Source organism: Orycteropus afer, unplaced genomic scaffold (assembly GCF_000298275.1).
Source record: "Orycteropus afer afer isolate SDZICR_OR568_19922 unplaced genomic scaffold, OryAfe1.0 scaffold00216, whole genome shotgun sequence".
In the NCBI taxonomy this organism is placed as follows: domain Eukaryota; kingdom Metazoa; phylum Chordata; class Mammalia; order Tubulidentata; family Orycteropodidae; genus Orycteropus; species Orycteropus afer.
In genome coordinates, this window is record NW_006921803.1 from 2,001,196 (window position 1) to 2,025,637 (window position 24,442).

Consider the following 24,442-nt stretch of genomic DNA (forward strand, 5'->3'; position numbering starts at 1 on the left):
TTCCGTAGTGATACTGCCTTGGAAACCCAAGGAGGGGTCGCTATGAGTCGGGTCCGACTCGATGGCACATAACAACAACAACAACAACATAGCGGGGCATACTTATGGAAGCTTCCTAGGCATATCCAAACACCTCACGGAACTGAGTTACTGGGTTTCAAGGCTCAGGACCATAATCTTAGGGGACATCTAGGTCAATTGACAAAACATCATCATAAAGATAATGATGTACATTCCAGTTTGGTGAGTAGTGCCTAGGATCTTAAAAGCTTGAGAGCTGCCAACTAAATACAACTATGGTTTCCTCCTATCTGGAGCAAAGAGGAGTGAAGGAAACCAGACTCAAAGAAACAATTCGTCCACAAGATAAATGGCCTACAGGAACCACAGCCTCTTCTAGCCTGAGACCAGAATAACTAGATGGTACCTAACTACCATTACTGATCACTTTGGCCAGGGACACAATAGAAGATCCTTGCTAGAATGGGATAAAAATGTAGAACAAAACTAAAATTTATGGAAAAAAAAAACGGACTTACTAGACCAATAGAAACTGGAAGAACCCCCAAGATTATCACCCTAAAATACCCTTTCTATCTGGAACTGAATTCACTCCAAGGGATTACTTTTCAGCCAAATAATAGAATGGCCTATAAAGTATGAGCTCTGGTGGCCTAGTGCCTAAGGCAATTGACTGCTAACCAGAACTGCTGGCGGTTCAAACCTCCCAGCCACCTCTGGGAAGGAAGATTGGACAATCTACTGCTGTAGTGGCACTTCCTCTGAAACCCAAGGAAGGGTCGCTATGAGTCAGATCTGACTCGATGGCAGTGAGTGAGTTAGTTAGTTATAAAGTAAATAATAACACCCATGAGGAATGTGCTCCTTAGAACAATTGACTATACACGAACAAATGAGCAATATTCGCCCAAAAACAATGATGAGAAACCGAGGAGGGGCAGGGAAAGCGGATGGACGAAAACAGAGAAGGCAGGAAGGAATTAGGAGAGTGCTGACATATTGCAGGTAAAGCAACCAATGTCACAGAACAATTTGTGTATGAATTATTGAATGGGAAAATAATTTGCTGTGTAAACTTTCACCTAAAATACAATGAAATGTTCAAAGGAAAACATAGTTACTCCAAGCTAAACTTCTTAAAAAAACAAACAAACAAGCAGTGATAATACCAATTTGGGATTCTCTTCTAAGAAATAAATCTAAATATCTATGCACAAAACTATGCACTACAATGTTATTTTAAATGTTGAGGAATTGGGATCAACCCAAACGTCCAACAATAGGACATGTTTAGGTAAATTATACAATATCTATAAGCTAGGTACTATAATATTGATGTTTTGAAAACTCTAAGAAAGTATTTCTGAAATGGTTGTTGTTGTTGTTGTGCCGTCGAGTTGGCCCCGACTCATAGCGACCCCTCCTTGGGTTTCCGAGGCAGTATCACTACAGAAGTAGGATTGCCCAGCCTTCCTTCCGAGGTAGCAAGGGAAAATCAGTATATAACATTACCATTAAAACTTACATATGAAAAAAATAATTTCCAAGGGTCCACATCAAGTGATTCCAGATGTGTTAGAGAGCCATGTTCTTACGAAGTGGATGTACTTTTAGCTCTTTGATGCCAAAATGTGCCCCTGTTACTTCTACACTTAAGACTATACATTGATTTATTTAAACAAATAGCACCTGTATATATTGGTCCTGACTTTAAAATTCGGCAGCCTACAAGAAGGCTAAGCAATGTTCTGAATATTTGAGAGACTAAAGAGGAAGATAATTGTCTCCAACCTCCTCTCAATCTCCTCTAAGTGCTATTTTCTTCTCAGTATCCTTGGAAGCTATGATCAATCTATTACTCAAACCTCCAGATGTTGTTGTCATGCGCCATGAAGTCCATTCCAACTCATAGTGACCTTATTCCTGGACTCAGCTCTGTAAAAGTACTACTGCCAGTGAGGAAAGTGGGCTGGAAACAATCAGGTTAACTACACAATGAACAGAGGTAGAAAATTTCCGGTAAGATTCCCACACACACGGAATTCTTATTAGCAGAAGGGCAACTGATTTGCCAGTATACTGAATATTAATTTTACTCAGAGTCTACATTTTATTAATTATTAATTGACTGAACACTCATGTCAATTTTTTCAAATGAAATTCTCCCCCAAAGAGAAAAGGAGCTATCTCTGAGCAGCCCTCTTGATAATTTACTAGGGATTTATTCCTCCTCTGAGTCTACTGGAGTGGCAGGAAGAGGGTGAGGGAGGCAAGCTCAGAGCACTTTGGAGTTGAAGGTGCAGAGCTGAGCAGATTTGGAAAGCAAATGCACTTACTAATTCCCAAAGTGATTTTAAGAGCAAAATCCTGGAAGTACTGCCAAACAAAATTAATCCTTTAAAATGAGAATGCAAATTTTTAAATTACAATGGAGAGCTGTAAGTTCAAAGAGAATGTTTTAATATTGCATGTTTTTTAAGTTGTAACTGAGAGGCCACTAACCATCCTTTTTAATGTATCTAACCAGGTCACCTATGGATAGATGTTCCCATCATTCCTTAAAGTTATAAGTTCAGATCAGGGAGTGTGTGTGTGTGTATGTGTGTGTGTAAGTGTGTTTAAGTGAGATAGAAAAGGAAAAGAGAATTATAGAATCCATAACTACTATCATCCTAAAGGAAGTTCTTATTCAACTTTACGTGTGCAGGCGTGTGCATATGAATCGATATGTAACCTTATAAAGTTTTACCAAAAATTAATTTTAAGTACCAATAGTTGGCAATAAACAATGCAGACAACAGAAAGCAGTAATGACTAATTCCTATGCTTGGTCAATGAAGGCAATAGAAAAATTCAAACATGAAAATTGTTCTTCAGCTATAACATAATTAAGAATAGATTACTGCATATTTGTGGCCCTTTGCAGATTTAAAAACTTTAATGTGAAAAATAAATGTGCAAAGGCAGCAAAGTACTGCACATGTGAATTCTCAATCTTTATGAAAAATTAACTCTTCAGTCATTTAACAAACATTTAAGTTACTATATACCGAGCACTCTGTTGATTCTAAGAATCTCTGACTCTACAGATTTACTGTGTCCCTATAGATTTCTTATCTAGTGGAAGAAAGATAGTACATATATGTGAGACAGATCACAACAAACTGTGAACAGTGATGGGTGCTAGGTAGAGGAGCACACAGAAATAAAAAAGGATGTAACCGTTAGATTGAACCTCACTTGGAGTGTCAGAGAAGGCTTCTGACTTCTCTGAGTTAAGTTTGAGCTGAAATATAAAAGACAAGTGGAAATTTACTGTAAGAGGAATGAAAAGCATGGGAACAACTCAGGTACAGATTTTGTGCCTATAAGAAACTTGGCCTTACAGGATTCTAAGACAGGTAATATAATGAGAATTGTGTTTTGGTAACAAGATTAAGGAAAAATCTTTAAAATTCTTCTTTGTCCACCCTGACATAAGAAAAGAGGCCCAGATTTGCTTATCCAAAGGGCTGAGTGATCATTTTATCTCTACCTTCAAGCTCCTCCTTCTAAAGGCCACTTGTTATGTAAATGAATCAAAACTGGCCTCTGTCTATTGGCCCAAAATTGTTTACTTCTTCATAGCAAGCTGGGACCAAAAAGCCCACCTACACAAAATTCAAATTTGAACACATACAGTTGTTTTTAAAATAATCCAAATAATCCTAACAGTTTTTTGAGGAGGGTATTTTTTAGCCACTTAGAACCTGCTTGGTTTGCATACCTCAAAAAAAAAAATTTCCAACATCTGGTTGTTGTTATGTGCCATCGAGTTGCACCCAACTCTTAGTGAGCCCTCCTTGGGTTTCTGAGGCAGTATCACCAGGGAAGTAGATTGCCCCATCATCCTTCCAAGGAGTGGCTGGTGGGTTTGAACCATCAGCCTTCTGGTTAGCAGTCAAGTGCCTTAGACACTAGGCTACCAGAGCTCCCTCCAGCATTTGGTAGTCCAAGACAAGATAAAACCCTGTAGTTCCAAGGCTCCTCAGATACTTGTGTCCTTTCGAGTTGTCTAACCCAGACATTCCCCTGCTTGCTACAGGAGGATCTTGCTTAAGGAGGCCTTAAGCACTACCCTCCCTTCTCCTCTTCCCAGGGTTTTTTCATGCTCTCCTTCCCTCTAGTGGTTCCATATGGGCTGCTTGCCTATAGAGGGCTTTCTTCTGTAGTGAACTGCCCACTGCATGCCACTGTCAATGTGTTGGCCCCAATAAATAGCTTGTTATGCAAGACTGTTGTTGTTGTCGTTGTTAGGTCCCTTCCAGTCTACTCCAATTCACAGCAACCCTATATTAACAGAACAAAATACTGCCCAGTCATGAGCCATCCTCACAATCCTTGCTATAATTGAGCCCATCATTACAGCTACTATGCCAATCATCTTGTTGTGGGCCATTCCTTTTTGTGCTGACCCTCTATCAAGCATAATATCTTTCTCCAGGGAATGGTCCCTCTGACAACATGACCAAAGTGGGTGAGATGAAATCTGGCCATTCTCCCTTCCAAGGAGCATTCTGGCTGCATTTCTTGCAGAACAGATTTGTTCATCCTTCTGACAGTCCATGGTATTTTCAGTATTCTTCGCCAACACCATAATTCAAAGGCATCAACTCTTCTTCGGTCTTCCTTATTCACTGACCAGCATTCACATGCATATCTAAAACCAAACTCACGGCCATCAAGTTGGATCTGACTCATAGTGACCCTTCCTTGGGTTCCAGAGGCAGTATCACTATGGAAGTAGATTGCCCCATCTTGAAAATACCATGGCTTGGGTTAGGCACACCTTAAATCTGCGATATCAGAGTGATATCTTTGCTGCTTAGCACTTTAAAGAGGTATTTTGCTGCAGCAGAGTTTCCCAATGCAGTGCGTCTTTTGATTTCCTAACAGCTGCTTCCATGGGCATTGATTGTGGATATAAGTAAAATGAAATCCTTGACAATCTTTTCTCTGTTTATCATGATGTTGCCTATTGGTCCAGTCATGAAGACTTTTGTTTTCTTTATGCTGAGATGGAGCTTATTGTTACTCCCATTTTACACATGAATAAAGGAGAATCTGAGGCTCTAAAAGGTAATTAATTTGTAGAACATCACATAGCTTGTAAATTTAGTATTTAAACTCTATATCTTCCTGATCTAACCCTATTATACGGTCTGAGACTGAATTTTCCAACACCCAACGTACTTGGGGTCTGGATTATACTCAATTTGTTCATAGAAATAAAGGTATTCTTATGCTCTAGTGTTGTGGGGAAGAATCTATACTGTTTCCTTTAAAAACCTCATTCTAGAAATTGAATAGGAGAGGGACAAGTATGGAAAGACCAGTTTAAGACACCTTTAAAGATCAAGGAATGACTTGGCCTCAAGTTAATCCTAAAATTGCTAATTGTGGAGCCAGAGTGACATGGTCATATTTTAAAGATATTTAGGAGATAAAGTCATGGAACATGGTGATAGTTGTTTTTTGGGCACCAAGGGAAAGTAAACTATCAGGGATGGCATCCACATTCCTTGTTTGCTCTACTTCAAAGTCCCTTTTTATTAGGATATAGTTTTTGTAACTCAACAGAGATGTCTGGGCTAAAGATAAAATTTTGGAGCCAATCATATAATGCTGGATTCTAATTCTTACTTTAAAATGAGCCATCCCAACTATAAAAATATATTAGAGCAATTTTTATAAATTTTCATTGCAAAAAACTTTCCAGTGATGAAAACAAAATAACAGGACATATAGTTCTAAATCTAATTTTAAGGCAAGAATATGGAAATATCTTTTTTCACACTAAAACAGAACACACTAGAGATATCTATGTATCTTTCAATGTCAAGACTGAAAGTGAAACTGAATGACTCAACACCAAAATGGGCCAATTGTCCAAAAACTGATGGGAAATATCCATACAGTTATGCACCCAGGGATAGCTTCAGAAATCATTTTAATGATATGAGTCTTATATCATTTTCTCAAAAGCCAAAAGGCATGTCTTCTGATGAATCTTTTAAGATAGGATACTTCCTATCAATCCTGTGGTTGATAGGACTAAATTATTTACCATAATATTGATGCGCTCTTCAAATAACTTACTCCAGCAATCAATGTTGTCCTTACCAACACTAAAAAGGCACTGTTACCTATCTGATACAACATCAGAAAACTAGGAAGGCTCCCCACCACATTACTTCTATTTTAAATTCCCTCTCCCTTTCTCCTTCATTTGACCAATGACTATTTAGAAAGAAGTTTGTTAGTGTCTCTACATTCTCATTCTGCACTGATTTCATCAAACTTCTAAACGTTTTTCTCCTAACTTGAGTACTGCACACGTTTCTACAGGATGAGCAGGAGTTTCCCTCTACAGGAGTAAAAAAAAGGAAGGAGGCAAGCAGGTAGGCTGAAAAAACCTCAAGTAAATGTGTGCCTATATCTTGATAACCTGCTATTTTTCAACAGCAGAAAGTGAGCAAAGGAGTGTTGTGCTTGCTGTGTGCCGTTGAGTTGATTCCAACTCCTAGTGGCCCCAGGTGACAGAGCAGCACCATCCTCACAATTTCTTCAGAAGGTCTTTCTCCAACCTCTGGGTAGTTTCAAACCACCAACCTTTCAGATAACAGTTGAGTATTTTGTATCACTTACGATTCCTACCAAACCTGGGCTGTTGATCAGATGCTGACTCGTGGCAACCCTATAGAATAGAGTAAAACTACTCTTATAGAATTTCCATGGCTGTAAATCTTTATTGAAGCAGACTGCCACATCTTTCCCCTGCTAACCAGAGTGGGTTTGAACTGCTGACATTTCAGTTGGCAACTTAACCATTGCACCACCAGGGCTCCTTACAAATTGTTTAGAGATAACTGTTTTACTTGAGATATATATGTATGTATGGGTGTATATATACATACACCCACACATACATACATACACATATAGACACTCACTATGACTCAGAGTCAACTCGATAGCACCTAACAACAACATATATATGTATACATGTAAAGGGCTAAGATACATGTGTGTGTGTGTGTGTGTGTTATATTATACTTTGGGCTATATACTACTCATGGCTCTAGTCTGCCCCCAGACATCAATTATCAGTTATTGCATTCTTTCCTCAGATGTTAGATCCAGGCTGAAAACCTGGAACATAGCATTAGAGACAGCCATTACCCATTGATTAGAAATGATATTCCTAGAGGTGTGGAAAAGCACTGACAATGTTTGTCCTAAACAACATATTGTCACTTATCAGCCAGGTAATTTTTGACAAGTTCCATAACCTTTTGAAGCACACAGCTTCACAAGGTTGTTGTGAAGATCAAATTAAATAATGTTTGTGAAAATGTTTTGTTAACACTTTAAACTGTATAAAATTATTTCTTGTTATCACTTTTATCTTGAGCTGCAAAGGAAAGGGGAAATAATACAGACAAATTTAAATAGTTCTAACAAATCCGTTATTCAGTTCCTGGAATACAATCTCTTTACTTGGAAATACATATTCTAAAAGTGGGTTCCATGTGAGGTGGTAGAGGCTCTGAGAGGTATTGCAGGGCATGACTGTGATGGGAGCATTTCTTTCAAACTGTTCCTTTTCCCTATTTGCATTTCTGTGATTGACCATGTATGCACTAAGTAAACAAACCTTTTTGCAAGTGTGTTCCTTCTTTGGTGTATGCATGCTCAAAAGGAAATGGTACTGAGTAAATCATCTTAGCTTGTGCAACGAAGATACAGGAAGGAATCAAGGAGAAAAATCTCTGCTTTGAAGAGATAAAGAAAGCCTATAATCAGAGTTATCCAGGCAAAGACATTACCTGTGGGAGGCTGCTCTACTTTGTACTCACGTAGCACCTTTCATCCAGAAAGCTCAAATCACATACTATTTATTAAGCCCCTTCATGTACACGGACCTCATTGATCCTCTCAGTAGGATTATAAAAGCACATTATGGACCCCACTATGTGGATATGGAAACTAAAGCACTGGGAAGTGAAGTGCCTCATCAAAATGCACAAAAGTAAACAAATGAAAAAATTAAGAATATAGGGATAATTATGGGTGTGATTCACTTTCTTTCATGTGAGCCCTGATTTTTAGCAATTTATTTCCATTAAAAGCAAATACTTCCAGCAGCAGCCAGGTTTGCAACAGAGAATCTCTGTGGGTAAAGGACACTTTTTTTATTAAAACAATCTGTTACCTAAAACTTCCCTACCCCTCCTTTTATCCAACTAAAAGTGCATAAATGCCAATGACTTTCAAGGTGGGAAAAAGTTTACCAGACCCTTCAGAAAGACCTAAAAATTACCTGTATCTATTTATTTATTTGCTTTCTTACTTACTTACTTGTTTTTTATTTAAAGATGGGAATAAGACAAGGACAAATACCCACCAAACCACACTCTATCCAGCTTTGCAAATAGCAATTCACTCTTCTGGCATAATATGCTTAAAACCCCGGTGGGTGTATTAAATCAAAACACAAACAAAGCAAGCACTGTTGTTGCCATATGTCAAACCTTTCCCACCTCAGAACTCTGCTTCTGTTGTTTGCTGAAACATTTCTGACACCTTCAATCAAATTGATATAGTTATTCTTCCTTCGAAGCAAACAAGATCTATAACGCTACACTCCCCTTTTCTTAAGCAAGAAAGGAGACAAAAACATGTCTTCTTTCTTCACCGAAACAGATAAAAGAAGATAAATATAACCCTCTTCAGTAAATCTTATCTCTCTTGGTCAAAGGCTAAAGGTTCCAGAGCTACAAGCTGGGTGATAATAAACTTTTGAGAAAGAAAGAGAATTTAAAATTAGGGTTATTTCATCTCCACACTGACTGTTGACTTGGGGAGAATTTTACATTTTTCCTCCATTTAGACTCCCGTTGTGATCAATAACCAGAATGACAAATCCCTGAGTTAATTGTCTGTTCCTTGCACTTTAAAAACAGAACACACTAGAATTCCTCATAAACATTTAATAAATCATTCACTTTTTTTGTTTCTACATATATGATTTATAAAGTAAACGTCAAAAGGCACATTTATAAAATAGGCCTCAAAGCCTGTTGATCCAGACCAGTCAGTTTGTCTTGTGATACCATTTCCAATTCAGCTGAAATGTGTTTTGACAAGACTTTATAAAGTTTTTCATAAATAATATATAGGTAAAATAAAATTCAACAACAACAAGAAAACTGAGGTGCTATTGCTACTGATTTCCAGGGTGGTATTTATGCCTCTTTTCTATATAAATGTACTACACCAACATACACATTTACATACAAAAAAAATCTCAAACTTCAGATAGCAAACCAAAAATAACACTATAATGCTAATCTCTCTCTCTCTCTCTCTCTCTCTCACAGACACATACACACCTGAAAATGCAAGTTTTTAAAAAAAAAAAAATCATAGAAGACAAATCAGTACAAAATCTACTTATGGAAAAACACTTTTCAAATTAAACTAATGTCTTTCAAGAATAAGAAGGCATGCTTAATGTTAAGAATGATGCCACCAGAAATAAATAGAAGCCAGAAAGTTTGTTTTGGATTAGAAGTTTCACCTGAATGAGCAACACTCACAATACAACTGTAGCAAGTAGCTTTTCATGCTCAAATTCCCAATCTTAACCTTGCAGACAAAGCTGAAAGAAATGCAAAAAATGGAAGGGGGAGAGAAGGAAAAAAAAAACTTCCCCACTCTATTTCTGGCAATCCCTGTGGGTGGCTTGATGTTTCTCCACCTAGATTCATCCACTCCTCCTTTCTACCTAGTTATGACTCAGCACCTCACTCCCCCCTATACCTAAGCACCATGGAAGTCAAAATTTTAGTGTTTCAAAATGTCAAAACTGAGAATTATATGCTTCAACATGAATACTTTCTTGTACACTGGGTACAGCCTTTCATCAGGGAGACAGGAGTCAAGGAAAGAAATCAATACAAAGAGGTTATTTTCCATCCGGAAGTAGAAGGGCAACTTGGAAATGTTGAGTATACACAAGGTAAAGCTACCCCATGAGCAAATGAAAGTTATGTGGTGGATAAACTAGGGTCTCCCTAACCCTCTCAGATTACGAAGGCAATGTTTGCACTTGATGAACTTTAAACCATTTCCGCATGTTAGAGAGAAATGTAAAGCACAAGGCAAAATTCTTGCGCTGCTTATATAAAAAGGAAAATGAGTAGATATATCAAGCCCCATGGTCTACTTTCAGAGATGATGTCAGTCTCTGTCTAAAAGGAAAGCATTGAGGAGACAGTCTCTCTCTGAATTATCCAAGGCCCTTGATTTTTTTCTCCACTGTCTGCATATCCCTTTTCAATACTTTCTGCTCATTATCTACTCTATGCCAAAGGTAAAGCCCAATTTTCCCAATTGCTGTAAGTTTTTGTTGAATATCATTACATTGAATGAAGGGGAAAGCAATATACAATAAAGAGGACATCAGCACAAAATGTGAAGAAAAGAAAAATACTTGGAGAATCACAAGAGATAAAAGCAATAGAGGTAACTACTAATTCATACACAATCCTGCAATACCAGTAATAACATTAATAAATAATCTACAAGTGGGTACCTAGATAGACCTGCAAACTGAACTGGTGTGGGAAGGAGAATGGGATTACAGCCATGAATATGTGTAAGTTTGACAGAGGATATTTCTGAATATGTATTTATATATGCTACAAATATATCTATGAATACAGTAGAGCATAATACAGGGTGCAAAGTTATGAACACTTCTAAGCTATAACAAAAAATCTTGAGAGAATGAATCATTGGGCCTAGGGACTCAGGACCACAGTCTTGGGGAATATCTAGGTCAATTGGCACAACATACTCCACAAAGACAATGTTCAACATCTACTTTGGTGAGTAGTGACAGGTCATAAAAGCATGCTAGAGGCCATCTAAGGTACAACTTTTGATTCCCCCTATCCAGAGCAAAATAAAATAAAAAGTGAAGAAAATGAAAGACACATTTAAACCACTGGTCCAAAGGACTAATGGCCATGCAAATGTTGGCCTCCATAACCCTGAGAGCAGACCTAGATGCCCAGCTACCACTAACAACTGCTCTGAAAGGGATCACATTGAAAGTCTTGGAGATGGTGAGAGAAAAATATGGAACCAAAAAATTATTAAAAAAAAACAAAACAGACTTAGTGATTAAATAGAGACTGATGGAACCCTGGAGACCGTGGGTCTTGATCATCCTTTGGGCCTGGAACTAAACTCACTTCCATAGCTGAATTTTCAGTCAAACAATAAACAGATCTATGAGGTGAACAATAATTCTAGGAAGGTAGAAACTCCTTAGAGCAATCAACCATTAAAGATCAAAAGGACAAAGTTAAGCAAGTAGGAAATGTTAGGAGAAAAAGAGGAATGGAGACAAGAAACACAGGGAGGATTTGGGAGCGCTCTGGTAGCATAGTGGCTAAGGCACTTGACTGCTAACCAGAAGGCTGGCAGTTCAAACCCACCAGCCACTCCTCGGAAGGAAGGTTGGGCAATCCTACTTCCGTAGTGATACTGCCTCGGAAACCCAAGGAGGGGTCGCTATGAGTCGGGGCTGACTCGACGGCACATAACAACAACAACAACAACAATGATACATGAAAGGATTGCAACTAATGACATGAAATAAAATGTATGTGAATTGTTGAATAGACAACTGATATGTTCTGTAAATTTTCCCAAAGTTTACACAATAAATAAATCATAGTAAAAATAAAAAAAAAAATTATATGCGTGTATATATATATATAGATATACACACATATATATACATATAGATATACACACACATATGTATATATACATATTTATATATATATATATATATATATATACACGCATATGTGTGTGTGTGTATATCTATATATATATCTATATATATAGATATATATATATATACAGTTGTTATTGGGTGCCATCAAGTTGACTCCGACTATAGCTACCCTATGTGAACAGAATACTCCCCAGTTGTGTGCCGTCCTCACAATCTTTGCTGTCCTTGCTCATCATTGAAGCCACTATGTCAAACCATCTTGTTGAAGGTCTTCCCCTTTTTCACTGACCCTCCACTTTACCAGCCTGATAATGTACTCCAGGGAATGGCTGGTCCCTCTGACCATATGACCAAAGTAAGTGAGATGAAGTATGGCATTTTCACTTACAAGCTGCATTCTGGCTGTACTTCTTTCCAGGACAGGTTTGTTCATTCTTCTGATAGTTGATGATATTTTCAGTATTCTTTGACAACACCATAACTCAAAGGCATTAACTCTTCTTCTTTCTCATTCGTTGTCCAGCTTTCATATGTATATTAAAAAGGAAAAAAAAAAAAAAAACCTCACTGCCATCAAGTCAGATCAGACTTATAGCAACCCCTCTTTGGGTTTCTGAGACAGTAAATCTTTACAGAAGTAGATTGTCCAATCTTCCTTTCGAGGAGTGGCTGCTGGATTTGATCCACCAGGCTTCTGGTTAGCAGTCAAATGCCTTAGGCACTATGCTACCAAACAAACCAAACTCACTGCTGTCTAGTCGATTTCAACTCATAGCGACCCCTCCTTGGGGTTCTGAGGCAGTAACACTATGGAAGTAGATTGCCCCATCTTCCTTCCAGGGAGTAGCTAGTGAGTTTGATACACCAGCCTTCTGGTTAACAGTCAAATGCCTTAGGCACTACACTACCAGAGCTTTTGCACTATGCTGCAGGCAATTGGAAATACCATAGCTTGGTTAAGGCACACTTAGTCTTCAAAGTGATATCTTTGCTCTTCAACACTTTAAAGACGTCTTTTGCAGCAGATTTTCCCAGTGCAATATAACATCTAATTTCTTGACTGCTGCTTCCATGGGTATTGATTGTGGATAGAAGTAAAATGAAATTCCCGACAACTTCAACCTTTTCTCCATTTATCATGATGTTGCTTATTTGTCCAGTTGGGAGAATTTCTGTTTTCTTTATGTTGTGATTTAATCCATTCTGAATACAGTAGGCTGTGATCTTCATCAGTAAGTCCTTCAAGTCATCTTCATTTTCAGCAAGTAAAGTTGTTTCATCTGCATACCGCAGGTTGTTAATGAGTCTTCCTTCAATCCTCCACCATGTTCTTCTTCATATAGTACAGCTTCTCAGATTATTTGTTCAGCATACAGATTGAATATGTATGGTGAAAGGATACAACCCAAATGCACACTAATCCTGACTTTAAACCATACAGTATACCCTTGTTCTGTTTGAACAGCCTCTTGATCTACATACAGGTTCCTCATGAGCACAATTAAGTGTTCTGAAATTCCTATTCTTTGAAATGTTATGCATAATTTGTTATGATCCACACAGTCAAATGTTCTTTAATAGTCAATAAAACACACATAAATATCTTTCTGGTATTCTTTGCTTTCCACCAAGATCCATCTGACTTCAGCCATGATATCCACATTCCACATTCTCTTCATAATGCAGTTTGCGTTTCTGGAAGTTCCGTCAATATACTGCTGCAACCATTTTCAAATTATCTTCAGCAAAATTTTACTTGTGTGTCATATTCGGTAATTTCTACATTCTGTTGGATCATCCTTCCTTTGGAATGGGCAAAAATATGGATCTCTTCCAATCAGTTGGCCAGGTAGCTGTCTTTCAAATTTCTTGGCATAGAGGAGTAAGTGCCTCCAGTGTTCCATCCATTTGTTGAAACATCTCAATGGGTATTAATTAATTCCTGGGGCCTTGTTTTTCACTAAATCCTCAGTGTAGCTTGGACTTCTTCCTTCAATGCCGTTGGTTCTTGATCATATGCCACCTCCTGAAATAGTTAAACATCAATCAATTCCTTTTGGTACAGTGACTTTGTGTATTCCTTCCATCTTCCCTTGATGTTTCCTGCATCATTCAACATTTTGCCCATAGAATCCTTCAATATTGCAGCTTGACATTTTCCTTCAGCTCTTTCAGCTCAAGAAATGAGTAGCGTGTTCTTCCCATTTGGTTTTCTAACTCCAAGTCTTTGCACATTTTATTATAATACTTTGCTTTGCCTTCTTGAGCTACCTTTTTAAATCTTCTGTTTAGCTCTTTGGTTTCAGTAATTCTTGCTTTTGCTTTAGCTACTCTACATTCAAGAGTAAGTTTCAGAGTCTCTTCTGACATCCATTTTGGTCTTTTCTTTCATTCCTATCATGGGTGAGGTCTTTGATATCTTCCCACAATTCATCTCGTCCTCAGTCATTGGTGTTCAGTGAGTCAAATCTCTTCTTCAGATAGTCTCTAAACTCTAGTAGGATGTAATTAAGGTCTTGTTTTGGCTCTTGTGGACTTGTTTCAGTTTTCTTCAGCTTCAACTTAAACTTGCATATGTGCAAGTTAAATGGTTGGTCTGTTGCACACTGGGCCCCTGGCCTTGTCTGTCTGATGATATTGAGCTTCTCTAGTGTCTCTTTCCACAGATGTAGTACATTTGATTATTGTGTATTCCATTTGGTGAGGTCCATGTGTATAGTTGCTGTTTATATTGTTGAGACAAGGCATTTGCACTGAATAAGTCATTGGTCTTGTGAAAATCTATCCTGCAATAGCCATAGTCATTTCTATCACCAAGGCCCTATTTTCTAACTACAGATGCTTCTTCATTTCCAACTTTTGCATATCAATCACCAATAATTATCAATGCATCTTGATTGCATGTTTGATCGAATTGCAACTGCAGAAGTCAGTAAAAATCTTCAATTTCTTCATCTTTGTCTTTAATGGTTGGTGGCAAATTTGAGTAATAGCAATATTATCTATTCTTCTTTGTAGGCCTATGGATATCATCTTATTACTAACAGCATCATACTTCAAGATAGATCTTAAAATGTTCTTTTTGATGAAGAATGTGGCACATTTCTCTTAAATTTTTCATTCCCAGCATAGTAGACCACATAGTCGTCCAATTCAGAATGGCCCAAACCAGTCCATTTCAACTCACAAACGCCTAGGATATTTATGTGTACCATTTTTTATGATTTCCAATTTTCCTAGATTCATATTTTGTACATTCCATGTTCCAATTTTTAATGGATGTTTACAGATGTTTCTTCTCATTTTGAGCCATAACACATCATGAACTCTTTACTTCATCCTCATCCTCATCATTAGGTCGACTCTACTTTGAAGAGGCATTTCTTTCCCAGTCATATTTTGAGTGCCTTTCAACCTGCAGTGCTTGTCTTCTGGCACTATATCAGACACTGTTTCAATGTTATTCATAATGTTTTCAGTGGTCAACTTTTTCTGGTTGCTTAGTGAGTAAAGTATTTCAGTGCTAACCAGAAAGTTAGCAGTTTAAATCCACCAGCTGTTCTGTGGGAGGAAGATGAGGTAATCTACTTCTGGAAAGATTCACAGCCTTGGAAACTCAGTGGGGGTCACCGTGAGTCAGAATTGACTCAGTGGCAGTGGGCTTTGTTTTTTGGGTTTTAGGCTTCCTTAGTCTGGAAGCTCTGTTGAAATCTGTCCACTATTGGTGACACTCCTAGCATTTGAAATAGCAGTGGCATAGCTCCCAGCATCACAGCAACACAAAATCCTCTTCAGTATGACAAACTGATGAATGAGTTGTGGATACACTACTGGTAGGATTGTAAAATGATAAAACCATTGTGGGAAATGGCATAGTGCTTCTTTAAAGAGTTGGAAAGAGAAGTACCTTATGATCCAACAATCCCGCTACTATATATCTATCCTAAAGAAATAAGAGCAGTAGCAGAAATAGATATGTGCACACCCACTGCAGCACTATTCTCAATAACAAAAAGATAGAAGTAACTTAAGTGCCTGTCAATGGATGAATGGATAAACAAACTATGGTGCATACAAATAATGGAATATTACACAATGTTTGAGAATAACACTTCATAACATGGATGAACCTGGAGGACATTGTTTTTGTTGTTATGTGCTATCAAGTCAGCCCCAACTCATAGTGACCCCTCCTTGGGTTGCCGAGGCAGTATCACTACGGAAGATAGAAGTAGAAGTAGAAGAAGTAGTCTTCCTTCCGTGGAGGACATTATGCTGAGTGAAATAAATCAACCACAAAAAGACAAACATTGTATGAGACTACTTTTGCAAAATGTGAAGAAAAGGTTTCATATAGAAACATTCTTTTATAGTTACCAGGGATGGGAGGAGAAGGGATGGAAAATCACCAACTAGAGAGTAGACACTATTAACTTGGGTGACGGGAATGCTCATAAAATGGACATGTCAGCACAACATGACAAAGGCAAAGGAAGACACTGGGAGCTGTCCAAGAGGAAAAGACAAAAAAAAGTAAACTATTACAAACTATTACATATACCAAAAAAAAAGAAAGAAAAAAAAAAAAAAAAAAAAAACTTCACTGCTGTCGAGTCGGATCCGAGTCATAACGACCCCTCCTTGGGTTCCCAAGGTGGTATCCCTATGGAAGTAGATTGACCAATCTTCCTTCTGAGGAGTGGCTGGTGGATTTGAACTGCCAGCCTTCTGGTTAGCAGTCAAATGCCTTAGACACTATACCACCTGCAATAACAGTAATAACAAACAATACTCTACAAGTAGACACATAGGAAGACACACACACTGAACAGATGTGGAAAAGCAATGGGAAATACACATAAGAGTATATATAAGTATGACAGAAGATATTTATACATATTTATTTGTATCTGCTACAAATATATCCATGAATATTATACAGTGTACAGAGGGCAAAATTCTGAAAACTTAGCAGAAATAATCAAAGACCTTGACAGAATAAGTCACTGAGTTTGGGGCCTTACAACCACATTCTCAGGGGACATCTCGGTCAATTGGTATAACATAGTCCACAAAGACTCGGTTTTGCATCCTGCTTCAGTGAATAGCAACTGGGACCATAAACTCATTCTTATCTTTGGGAAGTGGCACTGTTTGCTCAGAATGCCTTTCCCAAGAATTTACATGACTGCCCCCTTGGAGCCATATCCCAACACAGTCACTTCCTCACAAGTTTCTCCCTGACCATCCTAATTGAAACTGCTCTACCTCCAATTGACTGTCACAGTGTATTTTATTTTCATTATTGTATTTATAAGTAATTAAAATTTTCTTAGTTCTGCCTGATAATCTGTCTCCTTCTACTATAAGTAAGCTCTTTGAAAACTATGTTATTCCCATAGTCCCTAGAAAACAGTGCCTAACATATTATCAGTTACCAATACTTAATTATTAATTGACTGCCAGATATTGTTCCAAGGGCTTTAAATGTAGGATTTTATTTCATCTCACAACCACTAAGATAGAAGATATATAATTTCCATTTTACAGGTAAAGAAACCTAGACACAAAGCTGGTAAGCAGTAAAGCAGAATTCAAAACTCTCTCCTGCTTGCCATTTTATTCCCTAATACATTTCTGGATGTTGAATAAATATTCATTTAAATCAGAGATGTATAAAAACATCCAACAGAAAAAAAAAAAAAAGGCTAAGAGTCTTCCAGTCCCATGAAAAAAGTTTAAAAGGTCAAAACTGAGTTTCAGAATCCACACTCAAATAGAATCTATAGAGAAAATTGTTTCTACTTCCTGTGAGATGCCTCAGGATGCAATGGTTGTAAAAAATGCTGTAAAATGTAAAGTTTTTCTTCACACCTTTGTTTAGTGCTATTGTCTCTGTTTGTCAAGTTGCTGCCTACACAAGACCACAAAGCTCTACATAATTCAAATTTAGAGGAATATAAATCTGATTCGTCAGTGAAAAACAAGGAAGACTTTCAGAAAGAATACCAAAATTCAGAGATCCTATCTATTGTGTCCAGTGCCTTCATGTGTCTGAAATCCACATGCTATAGAGTTTCTATGGCAGTAGGTGACTTTATCTTTGTCCAGGACCTGCTTCTACCAGAGCACAAGTAACCCAGAAGGAGTTGCTGCATTTAGAGATCCCAGAAAAGAGGAGTCCCCAGTGTGCAGAGAGAGTTCACTGCTGCCCTGTAGGTCAGAGATCTGGCCATTTTGTGAGAAAGTTAGTTAAAATCATAACACATGAAATCACTTACCTAAACTCTAATTATGGGGTTCTAAGCCTATATGGCTACCAAATCTTCTAGGAAGTGGAACTGGGTCTATTGATTCCTCACTGCCTTAGACTAGATTGTCACCCCACCCAAGCTGCAGGCTCACTGAGCCCTTAGGTCTGTGGCTACTAATAATAGTTAGGAGTAGGTAAGTAAGGGAAACAAGAAAAGATAAAATGGTGTAGTGGAGAATATATATGAGTACTGGCGTCAGCAGGATCTCTATCCAAATTCAAGCCCTCATATTATCATAGATCACCCAGATGTGGTCAGATCCCTTTACTGTTTCTGTGTATCCCTCCCCCAGATTGGATATTTTTGCTGCTAAACGATACACCTTTGGCTCTACTTTCAAAGCCCCTCATCTACGTGCTTAGAGCCCAAAAGCGTGGGGAGTAACCCTTTTTGTTGTTAGCTGTCATCAAGTGGTTCCCTGCCTCATAGCAACCCTATGTGCAGAAAAACAAAACATTGCACTTTCCCCATGACCATTTGTGGATCAGACCATTGCTATCCATAGGATTTTCACCGGCAGATTTTCAGAAGTAAATTGCCAGTCTTTTCTTCTTAGTCTGTCTTAGTCTGGAAGCGCCACTGAAACATGTTCAGCATCATAGCAGTATCCAAGCCTCCACCAACAGATGAGTAGTGGCTGCTCACGAGGTACGTTGACCAGAATCAAACCCAAGCCTTATTTATGAAAGGCAAGAATTCTTTCACAGAAGCACCACTGCCCTTCAACTCACAAACTCTATAGCGAACCTTACCAATGATGGAGAGTGGGTGCTGAAAGGGTAGAAGGCCCTTTCCATGCTCAGACTAAGATAAATTCTGAGGCAGGCCTTATCCTCCAGAGTTCCGCTGAGAGATTAAGCTGAAGTTACTTTCTGTGTGTGCTGCCTTGCAATCACACCCTTGCTGGGCTTTTCTTCTGCTCTCTTCTGCTTTTCCCATTCCCATACTGGTTTCTCTCGGGACTATTTCCCTAACATACAATTTGCATTTGAATCCTTATTTTAAGGTCTGTTTCTGGGGAACCCAATCTAAGAAAAAACTAACTAAATCACCCTTTGTGTTGAGAACTAAATAAAATATTGCATTTAGAATGGTGCTGAACACTTAATACGAAATTGTTGCTGTCGAGTTGATTTTGACTCATAGCAACAGAGGAAAAAAAAAAAAAACCTATGGGGTAGCTCCGTCAGAATCTAATGATAGCACACAACAACAAAACTCTAATGGAAGTTGATTTCCAGGCCTTTCTTTCACAGTACCACTGGGTATATTCAAAGGACTAAACTTTCCATTAGTAAAACCAAAAACCACAGCTGCTGAGTTGATTCTAACTCATAGTAACCCAGCAGGACAGAGTAAAACTACTGCTCCATAGGGTTTCCAAAGTTGCTTTTTCTGGAAGCAAACTGCTACATCATTCTTCTGCAGAACAGCAGGTGGATTTGAACTGACAATCTTTCACTTAGCAGCCCAATGCTTTAACTACTGTGCCTTTAACTATGGGGCCTATAGAAAACTATTCTCAAAAGCCTGTCTGGCAAGAGTAGAAGTTCAGGAAATGTTAGGTTCCTTCTCCTTGGAAATTAAGAATGAATGTGGTGACTATATATCTGAAAACTACTGTTACACTTTAAAGAAAAAGAAGACTAGATTTTTTTTTTCTTTGTGTACAGAACAGGAAGAGAGGATTTAATGTTAAAAAAGCACATGGTATTTAGTTTATGTACACAGAATTCAGGCAATGAGCATTACAAGCATTACTAGATGTTGAAATAGATTACTGAGGTCTTTAAACTAAGAAATAATATTATGTGTTTGGAAAATCAGAGTCTAATTTTGTCTAAAATCAGAAAAAGGAGTAAATGATGATCCTCCCTGCCCAATGTTTCCATCTGTTGATTTTGTCTCTTCAGCTTCCTAGGTATCTAAGCCAAAATACCGGAGTTCTGTGTCCTTAACCATGCTCTTCCTTCTTCATGGGATTAATATTTTTTTAAAACAGGATTTTTTTTAAAGCAGAGGGTTACCCCTGCCTACCACCTATGAAGAGAGCAAACAACACCTTAGGTTATTGTTCCAGCACTCGCTATCACAGACACCTCCTACAGGTGATGCGTCCTCTGTAACAAAGTGGTACTTGAGGGGTTTGATAATAGTTCTGTGCTATTGCCAACCGCAGTGTGGATTTCTGTACTGAGAGGAGAGAAAATGCCTTTCTAATGTATAGTTTTCTTTAATATAGGATACTAATACAATTTAAAGATTTTAAAAATCTTAAAATGGTAAGTGAAAAAAATGGACTTTCAGTTTGAAGGGGTTTCCCCTGGAAAATATGGGACAATTTGAACATCAAAGTAAAAAGTGACCCCAAAAAAACCCCTTTATATCTCATCAAAAAATAAAAGGAAACTATGAGTCTATACTTGGTTTGTAATCTGAATCCATAACAAATCTTTTTAAAGTGCTCATTTTATGTATGAAGAAACTGAGCTCAGAAAATTTTTCTAGGCTCACACAGTTACCAAGTGGCAGTCTCTTATCTTCTGCTATTTTTTATAAAAACATTTCAAATTTACAGAAAATTACTAGTGTAATACAAAGAACTTTTTTTTCTTCCCTGAACCATTGAGAGTAAGTTCTTGCCCTAATGTCCCATTATACTTTGCAAACAAGAACATTACAAAATACAAACAAGGACATTTGCTTGCATAACTGCAATACAATCATCAGATTCATTGGTTCCACTAGAATATGGAAATAAAGAAATATTTTGCATGTAATAGGCACTCAGTTAAAATTTCAAAATTTCACTTTTACAAATGATAGATGAAATGTGAATATATGCTTCCCAAGCTTCTTGTTGTTGTTATGTGCCGTCAAGTCGGACCCGACTCATAGCAACCCCTCCTTCGGTTTCCAAGGCAGTATCACTACGGAAGTAAATTGCCCCATCTTCCTTCCGAGGAGTGGCTGGTGGGTTTGAGCCGCCAGCCTTCTGGTTAGCAGTCAAGTGCCTTAGGCACTAGGCTACCAGAGCTCAGTGAACAAAACATACCTCACAAAGGCTTGTTCATTAATACAGGAACATATTTCAATGGGAAGCCTATGAAGAAAGATTTTCGTATAGATATTTCATTCATAAAATCCATTAATTTCTACTTCTACAAATATACAGAGGTAGAAGTAAATATTATACAAATAATGACACAATTTTTGTTGCTATTTATTTCAAGGACTATTATACATATACATATGTACTTCTAATGTATAAAAACAAAAGACATTGCTTTTGAGTCAATTCCAACTCATAGCAACACTATAGGACAGAGTAGAACTGCCATATAGGATTTCCTAAACTGTAATCTTTACAGAAGTAGACTGTCGCATTTTTCTGCTGCAGAGTGCCCACTGGGTTCTAACCACCAACCTCTCGATTAGCAGGTGAGTGCTTTAACCACTGAGCCATCAGGATTCCTTGACATATAATATATACATTGCCTAATTATAAATGAATTTAAATTATAACTATATTTTTTGTCTGAAATACATGAATAGAAAGTAAGAATCTTAATGTTCCTGGATATTTAAAACACCCTCTACACTTATAGATTGATACTTTAGTTAGTAATATAGTTTGCTTTATGTATAATTTCATGAAAATCATTTTGTAATGATAAGTGAAGACTTCAGTCTATAGAAAAAGTAAATAAACCATAAAAAAAACTTCCATCCAATTATACAACTATCAATTAAATTTTATAATGTTTCTGAGACAAAAAAATAGTTGCATAATTCCATGCTGAGGAAATTTCCTACTGGGTATGAGCAAGACCAATTTTTCAGACACTTATAACCTCATTATTCTTTAATATTTAAATTTATATTCAGCAAATTTTCTGTATCTAAGTGTCAGCTTAATTCATGTCAATAGAGCCGGATGCGACTTCATTTCAAATGTAACAGGGCTCCTGACTGATATTCAACAAAATCCTCTGCAGTATTTGTCTGATAATTTGTTCTTTATTAAAGCTACTTGTTTTGTGAAAGCCTAGATTAGTTTCCATTCTTAAATATCATACATTCTGAAAACCCACTAAATCCAAAGCACATGTGTACATACAAAAGAGAGAGTAGGAGGAAGGGAAAGAAAGGGAGTGGGGCAGGAAAGAAGGAAAGTCTCAATGCCCAAGAGGTGGCAATGAATGGAAAGCTAGAAACAACTCACCAGTGAGAAGCAGAGATGTGGCCCTAAGAACCATATTTCCTCAATGGACCCTCAGGAGGTACCATGTGGATTGTCACTTATGGAGCTATTCTCAAACCCTTCTAATATTTCAGAGAGATAGATAATAAAATGAAAAAGATAATAAAAATAAAAGGGAAAATTCTATAAGCTCAATTAATTTTGTGGGAAAGACAAGGTAAAAAGGCAACAGAATGTGAGAAAATATGTAATAAAAAAAGAGTCTACATCAGATCCAGTATAAATCTATAAAAACAACCATTCTAAGTGTAAATTATATTTTAAAAATCATATAATCACTTATAAATATTGATATATGTGCATCTTAATTTACTATATTTGTTATCTCCAACAATGGTCATTATTTTGAGAGCAGAATGTTCTAGACAAGTTCTGGCCAATGAAATATAATATGAGCTACTACATATGTAATTTTAAATTTCTAGCAGGCACACTAATGTCCCTTGATAGTGTAATCAGTTAAGCTCTCAACAAGTCAAAAAGTTGGTGGTTAAAACTCACCCAGAGACGCTCAGAAGAAATTCTTGGTGATCTGCTACCTAAAAGTCATCACCTTGGAAACCTTATGGGATACACTTCTACCAGGAGTTAAATCAAACTCAACAGCAATTCATGGTACTGGAGATACTCATTGTTGCTAGGTGTCATGGAATCAGTTCTGATTCAAAGTGACCCTATGTACAAGAGAATAAAACAGTATCCAGTCCTATGCTATCCTCACAATCATTGCTATGTTTGAACCCATTATTGAAGCTACTGTGTCAATACATCTCATTGAGGGTCGGCCTCTTTTTTGTTGACCTTCTACTTTACCAAGCATGATGTCCTTCAGGGACTGGTCCCTCCAATAACTTGTCCAAAGTACGTGAGATGAAGTCTCTCCATCACCACTTCCATGGAACATTCTGCTTGCATTTCTTCCAAGACAGATTTGTTCTTTCCCATGATATGTTCAATATTCTTAACCAACACCTAATTCATAGGCATCAATTCTTCATCGATCCTCTTTATTCATTGTCCAGCTTTCACATGTATATGAGGAGATAGAAAACACCATGGCTTGAGCTAGGAACACCTTAGTCCTGAAGGTGATATCTTTACTTTTTAACACTTTAAAGAGATCTTTTGCAGCAAATAAACCCAATGCAATATGTCATCTGATTTCCTGACTACTGCTTCCATGGGTATTGACTGTGGGTACAAGCAAAATGAAATCTTTGACAACTCCAATCTTTTCTCTGTTTATTCTGATGTTGTGCATTGGTCTAGTGAGAATTTTTGTTTTCTTTATGTTGAGGTATAATCCATACTGAAGGCTATACTCTTTGATCTTCATCAGTAAGTGCTTGAAGTCCTCTTCACTTTTGGAAACCAAGGTTGTGCATATTTCAGGCTGCTAATGAATCTTCCTCTAATCCTGATGCTTCCTTCTTCTTCACATACTCCAGCTTCTCAGATTATTTCCTCAGCATACAAATTGAAGAAGTATGGTGAAACAATACCACTCTGATGCGCACCTTTCCTGGTTTTAAGCCATGCACTAAACCCTTGCTCTGTTAGAACAATTGTCTCTTCTTTTCTATGAACAGCTTCCACAATCAAATAATCGATTCAATCAAAAATGATTGAATGAATGAACATCAAAAAGATTCATCTCTCTTACCCCAAACCAACATATTTTATTTGACAATTAATATCCTTTATTAAGTGATCCTGAGTTTTTGGTGCATTACATGTGATTTACCCCCTTTTTCCAGTCATTAAGGCACTTTTTTTCAGTGATTATATTTGCTAACACTCATAACCATACCATGATGTTTTATTTTCTTGTCACCATGTATTATAAGTCTCTCTCTCTCCCTCTTATTATCTCTTTTTTCCTGCCATTGCCATTTAACATTTTAACATTTAAGAAAGTAAGATTTTCATTGTGTCATACTATATTTTTTATAAATTAGTATAATAAAAAATTACTGTTACAATTAT